The sequence below is a fragment of the Bombina bombina genome, chromosome 1 (genome assembly GCF_027579735.1).
Source record: "Bombina bombina isolate aBomBom1 chromosome 1, aBomBom1.pri, whole genome shotgun sequence".
Taxonomy (NCBI): domain Eukaryota; kingdom Metazoa; phylum Chordata; class Amphibia; order Anura; family Bombinatoridae; genus Bombina; species Bombina bombina.
Genome location: NC_069499.1, coordinates 1,495,313,495 through 1,495,322,101, shown reverse-complemented (window position 1 = coordinate 1,495,322,101; position 8,607 = coordinate 1,495,313,495). Strand labels below are relative to the sequence as shown.

Genomic DNA, 8,607 nt, shown 5'->3' with positions numbered 1-8,607 from the left:
TCAGGAATGGTACCTGTACCTTTAACTCAATTTTATTTATTCTTGCTCCTCCCCCTTCCACCTGCCGATTAATTTGTTTAGACTACCTGAATCTCATGTGAGAGGACGCTATTCTGAACCTCTTGGCTACTTCCATACTTGTTAATCTTTAACACTGACTTTATTTCTCCAACTTGGATAAAGTTTTCCACCTAAGTTACGCTTACTCTGTTAAGCAAGTTGTCAATACTTCGAATCCAATCATCTGTGCGGAATAACCGCTAACTAAAGTATTTTCTACTGTGGCTTGCTCCCTTAACAAGGACACACCGGCTTTTCGACTCCACTGCAGAGGGATTACAAATACTGTTCGCGGGTCATACCCGCTCACGACTAACTCCGTCTCAACTCTAGTACCGGGCAGCCAGCCAGCAAACGCTCTCTGTGATAGGACTCCAGCGACACACCTCCGTTCTGCCTTCCACTTACTGCACGATAGTCCCGGCACACGAAGGGCTTATGCTGACTGCCTGTCAGCTGTTTCTATGAACTGCACACAGGCTGAACAGAAGCGCTGCAGCTGCAGCACAGACACGTCTCCTATTACTAAGGTACCCATTCTATTTCTATGACAAACTGTATCTTTACCATAACTGGTACAATAGAACTGTAAAGGTATCCATTTAACTCTGACACAAGGAAACATCTATATCAGTCCTAAAGGACACTATAAACCCCTAAACTTACGGGAGTATATCAGAGACTAACTTCAATCAGTAATTCAGGTGACACCTTTTACTCCAGTAACAAGAGATTACGTTACACATCTAAACTCCCACTCATACACCTTAAAGTGACAGTCTGCAGTTGAGATCCTACTACATCAAGGGTTACAGCACCCTGACATATTAATCGGCCCCCTATGGATCCAGCAGACCTGCCTACGGTCGTATACAATTTATCTCAGCAGGTTGAGCAACTCTCTCAAGGAATGAGGGAGCTTCAATTACAAAATGATAGGCTCAGAGCTGCCGTTAGGGATAACATCCCAGAACCCCAGGTCTGTCTACCTGAACGGTTTGCAGGAGACAGGAAGCTATTCAGGCAGTTCAAGAACGCCTGCTATTTATTGTTCCAGATGAAGCCTAGGACATACAGTACTGAAAGACTCAAGGTCATGACTGTTATTTCCTTCCTCTCTGGAGAACCTAGGGTATGGGCGGATACCTTTCTAGAGATTGAAGACCCTATCTTGGGCTCACTCACTGACTTTTTCTCTGCAATGAGCACCCTTTATGAGGATACCCAAAAACAGCTGACAGCAGAGGCAAAGATGCGGTCACTCAGACAGGGTAGACGTCCTGTAGAGGAGTATTTATCTGAGTTTAAACTCTATACCAAGGATTCAGAGTGGAGTGAGATCGCTCTTCGTAACCAATACCGCCTAGGACTCTCAGACAGCCTTAAAGATGAACTAGCCCGTACCGAATTACCAAGAGGCCTAGAGGATCTTATGACACTCAGTATTCAGATAGATAGGAGACTCCGCGAGAGAAGATCCGAACGACAGCAGACAGAAGGTACCCAAAGGTACTACCCAGCACCCCAACCTAAGGATACTTCCACACCTATGGAGATTGGGTTTACCAAAGGACCTCTCACGCTCGAAGAAAGGCACAGAAGACAACAGAAGAATCTCTGTATGTACTGTGCATCTCCAACTCATCTCGTAAAAGAATGCCCTCTACTACAGCGCCAGAAAAGAAGTAAGCCAAAAATTGTGTATAACTGCATGACAAATAAGATCCTGAATGCAGCTTACTGTACCATGTCTCTCTCTTTACAGTGGGATCAGCAAGTGCTACAAGCTGAAGCAATTGTCGACTCAGGAGCTTACTCCAATTTTCTTGACTTAACACTTGTAAATAACAATAAAATACCACTAATTCTGAAAGCAAACCCAGTTTCTATTCGTGTTATTGATGGTACATATGTTTCTTCTGGTCCTGTAACCCATCACACCATCCCTCTTAAGGTCACTATGGCTGATGGTCATATCGAATACATCACTTTCGACGTCATTCCCTCACCGCTATATTCTGTGGTATTGGGTCTCTCATGGTTGCAAAAACACCATCCCACCATATCCTGGCAAACACTTCAAGTTGACTTAAATTTGACGTACTGCCGTAACACCTGTTACCCACATCAACAACTCCTCCACATCTCACAAGGTACCATACCCCATGAATACGCTGAGTATATGGACGTATTCAATAAGAAACAAGCAGAACACCTACCACCCCACCGTATATACGATTGTCCTATCGATCTACTACCCGGATCTACCATACCCTATGGGCACATATACCCACTATCTCAACCTGAATTGGAACACCTCAAGGAATACCTTGATGAGAACCTAAAAAAGGGATTCATCAGACCCTCTACCTCTCCTGCTGGAGCAGGTATGTTCTTTGTGAGGAATAAGGATAAGTCCCTAAGGCCCATAATCGACTATAGAGAATTGAACAGAAGGACCAAGAAGAATAGATATCCACTTCCACTTATACCTGAACTTGTCGAGCGGTTAAGTAAAGCAACTGTTTACACGAAACTGGACCTCAGGGGCGCCTACAATCTTGTACGGATCAGGGAGGGTGATGAATGGCTCACCGCTTTTAGGACCCGCTATGGGCTTTATGAGTATACGGTGATGCCGTTCGGGCTCTGCAACGCCCCGGCCACGTTCCAATATTTCATTAATGATATTTTCAGGGATTTATTGGATGTGTGCCTTGTCATTTACCTCGATGACATCCTGATCTACTCTGATAACCTGCAAGACCACAAGAAGCATGTAAGGTGGGTCCTAGAACGCCTTAGAACACATCAACTATATGCCAAGCTGGAAAAATGTACCTTTCATACCCATGAAATCACCTTTCTAGGCTACAAGATATCCTCATCCGGAGTACAAATGGAGGAGGGGAAAATAGAAGCTGTACAAAACTGGCCTATACCCACTTCCAAAAAAGATGTACAAAGGTTTTTAGTATTTGCCAACTTCTATAGGAAGTTTATTAAAGGGTTCTCCAATATAGCCAGACCACTCAGTGCCCTCACAGGCTCTCACACACCTTTCCGATGGCACCCAGAAGCTCAAACGGCTTTTGACAACCTTAAGAAATCATTCACATCCGCTCCCATTCTACAATTTCCAGACACTGGTCTACAGTTCATCTTGGAGGTGGATGCCTCAGATTATGCCCTAGGTGCCATACTGTCCCAAAGAAAATCCCCCACAGATCCCATACACCCTGTCGCTTTTTATTCAAGACTCATGACTCCCCCTGAACGTAACTATCCCATTGGGGAGAAAGAGCTTCTTGTTATAAAGGCATCCCTGGAACACTGGAGACACCTACTCGAGGGAGCTTCATTCCCGATTCTTATATATACAGATCACCGTAATCTTGAATACCTCCAATCAAGTAAAGCCCTGTCAGCACGTCAGGTACGTTGGAGTCTGTTCTTCACAAGATTCCAATTCCACATCACGTACCGACCTGGAGCTAAAAACGGTAAGGCTGATTCTTTGTCCAGACAGTTTCCTCGTCCAACCCAACCATCAACTGTCCAACCCATACTCGCACCCCATCAATTCCTCGGGGTAGTAAGGAATTCCACCTTAACCTTAAAGTCATATCAAGAAAAAGATACCTCTCTTCCAGCTTTGGACCAACAAATAGACTCCAGAGGTATAGCTCATGTACAAGGAAGGATTTACATACCCCCTACATGAAGAGATGACATACTCCGTGACCATCATGATTCCCCTCTGGCAGGACATCCAGGGATCACTAAGACGACCGAACTTGTCAAGAGGAACAATTGGTGGCCTAACATCCATCAATCTGTTGACCAGTTTATCAAGAGTTGTCATGTATGTGCTGTATCGAAAACGGAAAAGGCTAAACCGTACGGCTTGTTAAAACCTTTTCCTATTCCAGACAGACCCTGGCATACAGTAGGAATGGACTTCATAGTCGATTTACCAACATCCAACCAGTCGACTACGATCATGGTAGTTGTGGACGTACTAACCAAAATGGCACACTTTATCCCTTACAAAAAACTACAAACCGCAGCAGAAACCTCCAAGTTATTTCTTTCACATATAGTCCGAATACATGGCTTGCCATCCGTTATAATATCAGATAGAGGATCCCAATTCACTTAAAAGTTCTGGAGACAATTGTGTAAGGTTCTCGATATAGACCATCGCTACAGCACCGCGTTCCATCCCCAAACCAACGGACAGACGGAACGCGTCAATCAGTGGATTGAACAATACATTAGATGCTATTGTTCCCATCAACAGGATGAGTGGATGACCAACTTACCTATGGCGGAATTCGCCTATAATAACACACTAAACAGCTCTACTAAGAGTACTCCGTTCTACGCCAACTACGGGTATCATCCAACCTTCCATCTTCATCCCCATCTTAACACTACCTCACCTGTAGTAGATGACACGACTAACTCTTACAGGAGGAGACTGTTTATGAAGTATCTGACATCCTCGATTCCAGACTCTCCCGAGGGGTATTGCAATACCTGGTTCATTGGAAGGGCTACTCACATGATGAGGATTCTTGGGAACCCTCATCCAATATCAACGCCTCCCGTTTGATTGGCCGTTTCCATAGGCTCCATCTGGATAAACCTGCTGTAACTGCTGCGGTGCAGCACCTTTGATGGGGGGACCTGTCAGGAATGGTACCTGTACCTTTAACTCAATTTTATTTATTCTTGCTCCTCCCCCTTCCACCTGCAGATTAATTTGTTTAGACTACCTGAATCTCATGTGAGAGGACGCTATTCTGAACCTCTTGGCTACTTCCATACTTGTTAATCTTTAACACTGACTTTATTTCTCCAACTTGGATAAAGTTTTCCACCTAAGTTACGCTTACTCTGTTAAGCAAGTTGTCAATACTTCGAATCCAATCATCTGTGCGGAATAACCGCTAACTAAAGTATTTTCTACTGTGGCTTGCTCCCTTAACAAGGACTCACCGGCTTTTCGACTCCACTGCAGAGGGATTACAAATACTGTTCGCGGGTAATACCCGCTCACGACTAACTCCGTCTCAACTCTAGTACCGGGCAGCCAGCCAGCAAACGCTCTCTGTGATAGGACTCCAGCGACACACCTCCGTTCTGCCTTCCACTTACTGCACGATAGTCCCGGCACACGAAGGGCTTACGCTGACTGCCTGTCAGCTGTTTCTGTGAACTGCACACAGGCTGAACAGAAGCGCTGCAGCTGCAGCACAGACACGTCTCCTATTACTAAGGTACCCATTCTATTTCTATGACAAACTGTATCTTTACCATAACTGGTACAATAGAACTGTAAAGGTATCCATTTAACTCTGACACAAGGAAACATCTATATCAGTCCTAAAGGACACTATAAACCCCTAAACTTACGGGAGTATATCAGAGACTAACTTCAATCAGTAATTCAGGTGACACCTTTTACTCCAGTAACAAGAGATTACATTACACATCTAAACTCCCACTCATACACCTTAAAGTGACAGTCTGCAGTTGAGATCCTACTACATCAAGGGTTACAGCACCCTGACAAATAAATAGTATTAACCCCTATTCTGCCCTCCCTAACGTCGCCGACACCTAACTTCAAATATTAACCCCTAATCTGCCGACCGGACCTCGCTGCTACTCTAATAAATGTATTAACCCCTAAAGCTAAGTCTAACCCTAACCCTAACACCCCCCTAAGTTAAATATAATTTAAATCTAACGAAATAAAATAAATCTTATTAAATAAATTATTCCTATTTAAATTTAAATACTTACCTGTAAAATAAACCCTAATATAGCTACAATATAAATAATAATTATATTGTAGCTATTTTAGGATTAATATTTATTTTACAGGCAACTTTGTATTTATTTTAACCAGGTACAATAGCTATTAAATAGTTAAAATAATTACAAAATTACCTGTAAAATAAATCCTAACCTAAGTTACAATTAAACCTAACACTGCACTATCAAAAAATTAATTAAATAAACTACCTACAATTACCTACAATTAAATCAACTAAACTAAATTACAAAACCCCCCCCCCACTAAATTACAAAAACCCCCCACTAAATTACAAAAAATAAAAAAAGATTACAAGAATTTTAAACTAATTACACCTACTCTAAGCCCCCTAAAAAAATAAAGCCCCCCAAAATAAAAAAATGCCCTACCCTATTCTAAAATAAAAATGTAACAGCTTTTTTACCTTACCAGCCCTTAAAAGGGCCTTTTGCGGGGCATGCCCCAAAGAAAACAGCTCTTTTGCATTTAAATAAACATACAATACCCCCCCAAAATTAAAACCCACCATCCACATACCACTAATCTAACCCAAACCCCCCTTAAAAAAACTAACACATAGAAAAAAAAAAAAAAAAACTAACACTAAGCCCCTGAAGATCTTCCTACCTGGTCTTCACCACGCCGGGTATCACCGATCCGTCCAGAAGAGGGTCCGAAGTCTTCCTGCTATACGGCAAGAAGAGGTCCAGAAGAGGGTCCGAAGTCTTCATCCTATCCGGCAAGAAGAGGAGATCCTGACCGGCAAACATCTTCATCCAAGCGGCATCTTCTATCTTCTTCCATCCGGCGTGGAGCGGGACCATCTTGAAGCAGCAGATGCGGATCCATCCTCTTCTTCCGACGTCCTAAGTCCGAAAGAAGGTTCCTTTAAATGACGTCATCCAAGATGGCGTCCCTCGAATTCCGATTGGCTGATAGGATTCTATCAGCCAATCGGAATTAAGGTAGGAAAAATCTGATTGGCTGATTGAATCAGCCAATCAGATTCAAGTTCAATCGGATTGGCTGATCCAATCAGCCAATCAGATTGAGCTCCCATTCTATTGGCTGTTCCTATCAGCCAATCGGAATTCGAGGGACGCCATCTTGGATGACGTCATTTAAAGGAACCTTCATCCGGACTTAGGACGTCGGAAGAAAAGGATGGATCCGCGTCGGCTGCTTCAAGATGGTCCCGCTCCGCGCCGGATGGAAGAAGATAGAAGATGCCGCTTGGATGAAGATGTTTGCCAGTTCGGATCTCCTCTTCTTGCCGGATAGGATGAAGACTTCGGACCCTCTTCTGGACCTCTTCTTGCCGGATAGGAGGAAGACTTCAGACCCTCTTCTGGACGGATCGGTGATACCCGGCGTGTTGAAGACAAGGTAGGAAGAACTTAAGGGGCTTAGTGTTAGGTTTTTTAAGGGGGGTTTGGGTTAGATTAGGGGTATGTGGGTGGTGGGTTGTAATGTTGGGGGGGTATTGTATGTTTATTTAAATGCAAAAGAGCTGTTTTCTTTGGGGCATGCCCCGCAAAAGGCCCTTTTAAGGGCTGGTAAGGTAAAAAAGCTGTTAACTTTTTATTTTAGAATAGGGTAGGGCATTTTTTTATTTTGGGGGCTTTGTTATTTTTTTTAGGGGGCTTAGAGGAGTTAAAATTCTTGTAATCTTTTTTTATTTTTGTAATTTAGTGTTTGTTTTTTGTAATTTAGTGTTTGTTTGTTTTTGTAATTTAGTTTAGTTGCTTTAATTGTAGGTAGTTTATTTAATTAATTTATCGATAGTGTAGTGTTAGGTTTAATTGTAACTTAGGTTAGGATTTATTTTACAGGTAATTTTGTAATTATTTTAACTAGGTAACTATTAAATAGTTATTAACTATTTAATAGCTATTGTACCTGGTTAAAATAAATACAAAGTTGCCTGTAAAATAAATATTAATCCTAAAATAGCTACAATATAATTATTATTTATATTGTAGCTATATTAGGGTTTATTTTACAGGTAAGTATTTAGATTTAAATAGGAATAATTTATTTAATAAGATTTATTTTATTTTGTTAGATTAAAATTATATTTAATTTAGGGGGGTGTTAGGGTTAGGGTTAGACTTAGCTTTAGGGGTTAATACATTTATTAGAGTAGCGGCGAGGTCCGGTCGGCAGATTAGGGGTTAATACTTTAAATTAGGTGTTGGCGACGTTAGGGAGGGCAGATTAGGGGTTAATACTATTTATTAAAGGGTTTTTGAGGCGGGAGGGAGGCGGATTTAGGGGTTAATACATTTATTATAGTAGCAGTGAGGTCTGGTCAGCAGATTAGGGGTTAATAATTGTAGGTAGGTAGCGGTGATGTTGGGGGGGCAGATTAGGGGTTAATAAATATAATATAGGGGTCACGATGTTAGGGGCAGCAGATTAAGGGTACATAGGGATAATGTAGGTTGCGGCGGTGTGCGGTCGGCAGATTAGGGATTAAAAAAATTTAATAGAGTGGCGGCGATGTGGGGGGGCCTCGGTTTAGGGGTGCATAGGTAGTTTATGGGTGTTAGTGTACTTTAGAGCACAGTAGTTAAGAGCTTTATGAACGGGCATTAGCCCATAAAGCTCTTAACTCCTGACTTTTTTCTGCGGCTGGAGTCTTGTCGTTAGATTTCTAACGCTCACTTCAGCCAAGACTCTAAATACTAGCGTTAGAAAGATCCCATTGAAAAGATAGG

At 42.3% G+C, this 8,607-nt stretch overlaps 1 long non-coding RNA gene across 1 annotated transcript; it reads left to right on the top strand.

Annotated features, from left to right (window-relative positions):
* Positions 1–1,400: 1,400 nt before the first annotated feature.
* On the top strand, positions 1,401–1,938 carry LOC128643575 (uncharacterized). The gene is made up of 2 exons (XR_008399840.1): positions 1,401–1,745; positions 1,826–1,938. It is a non-coding gene; the product is annotated as an uncharacterized LOC128643575 (long non-coding RNA).
* The last annotated feature ends 6,669 nt before the right edge of the window (positions 1,939–8,607 follow it).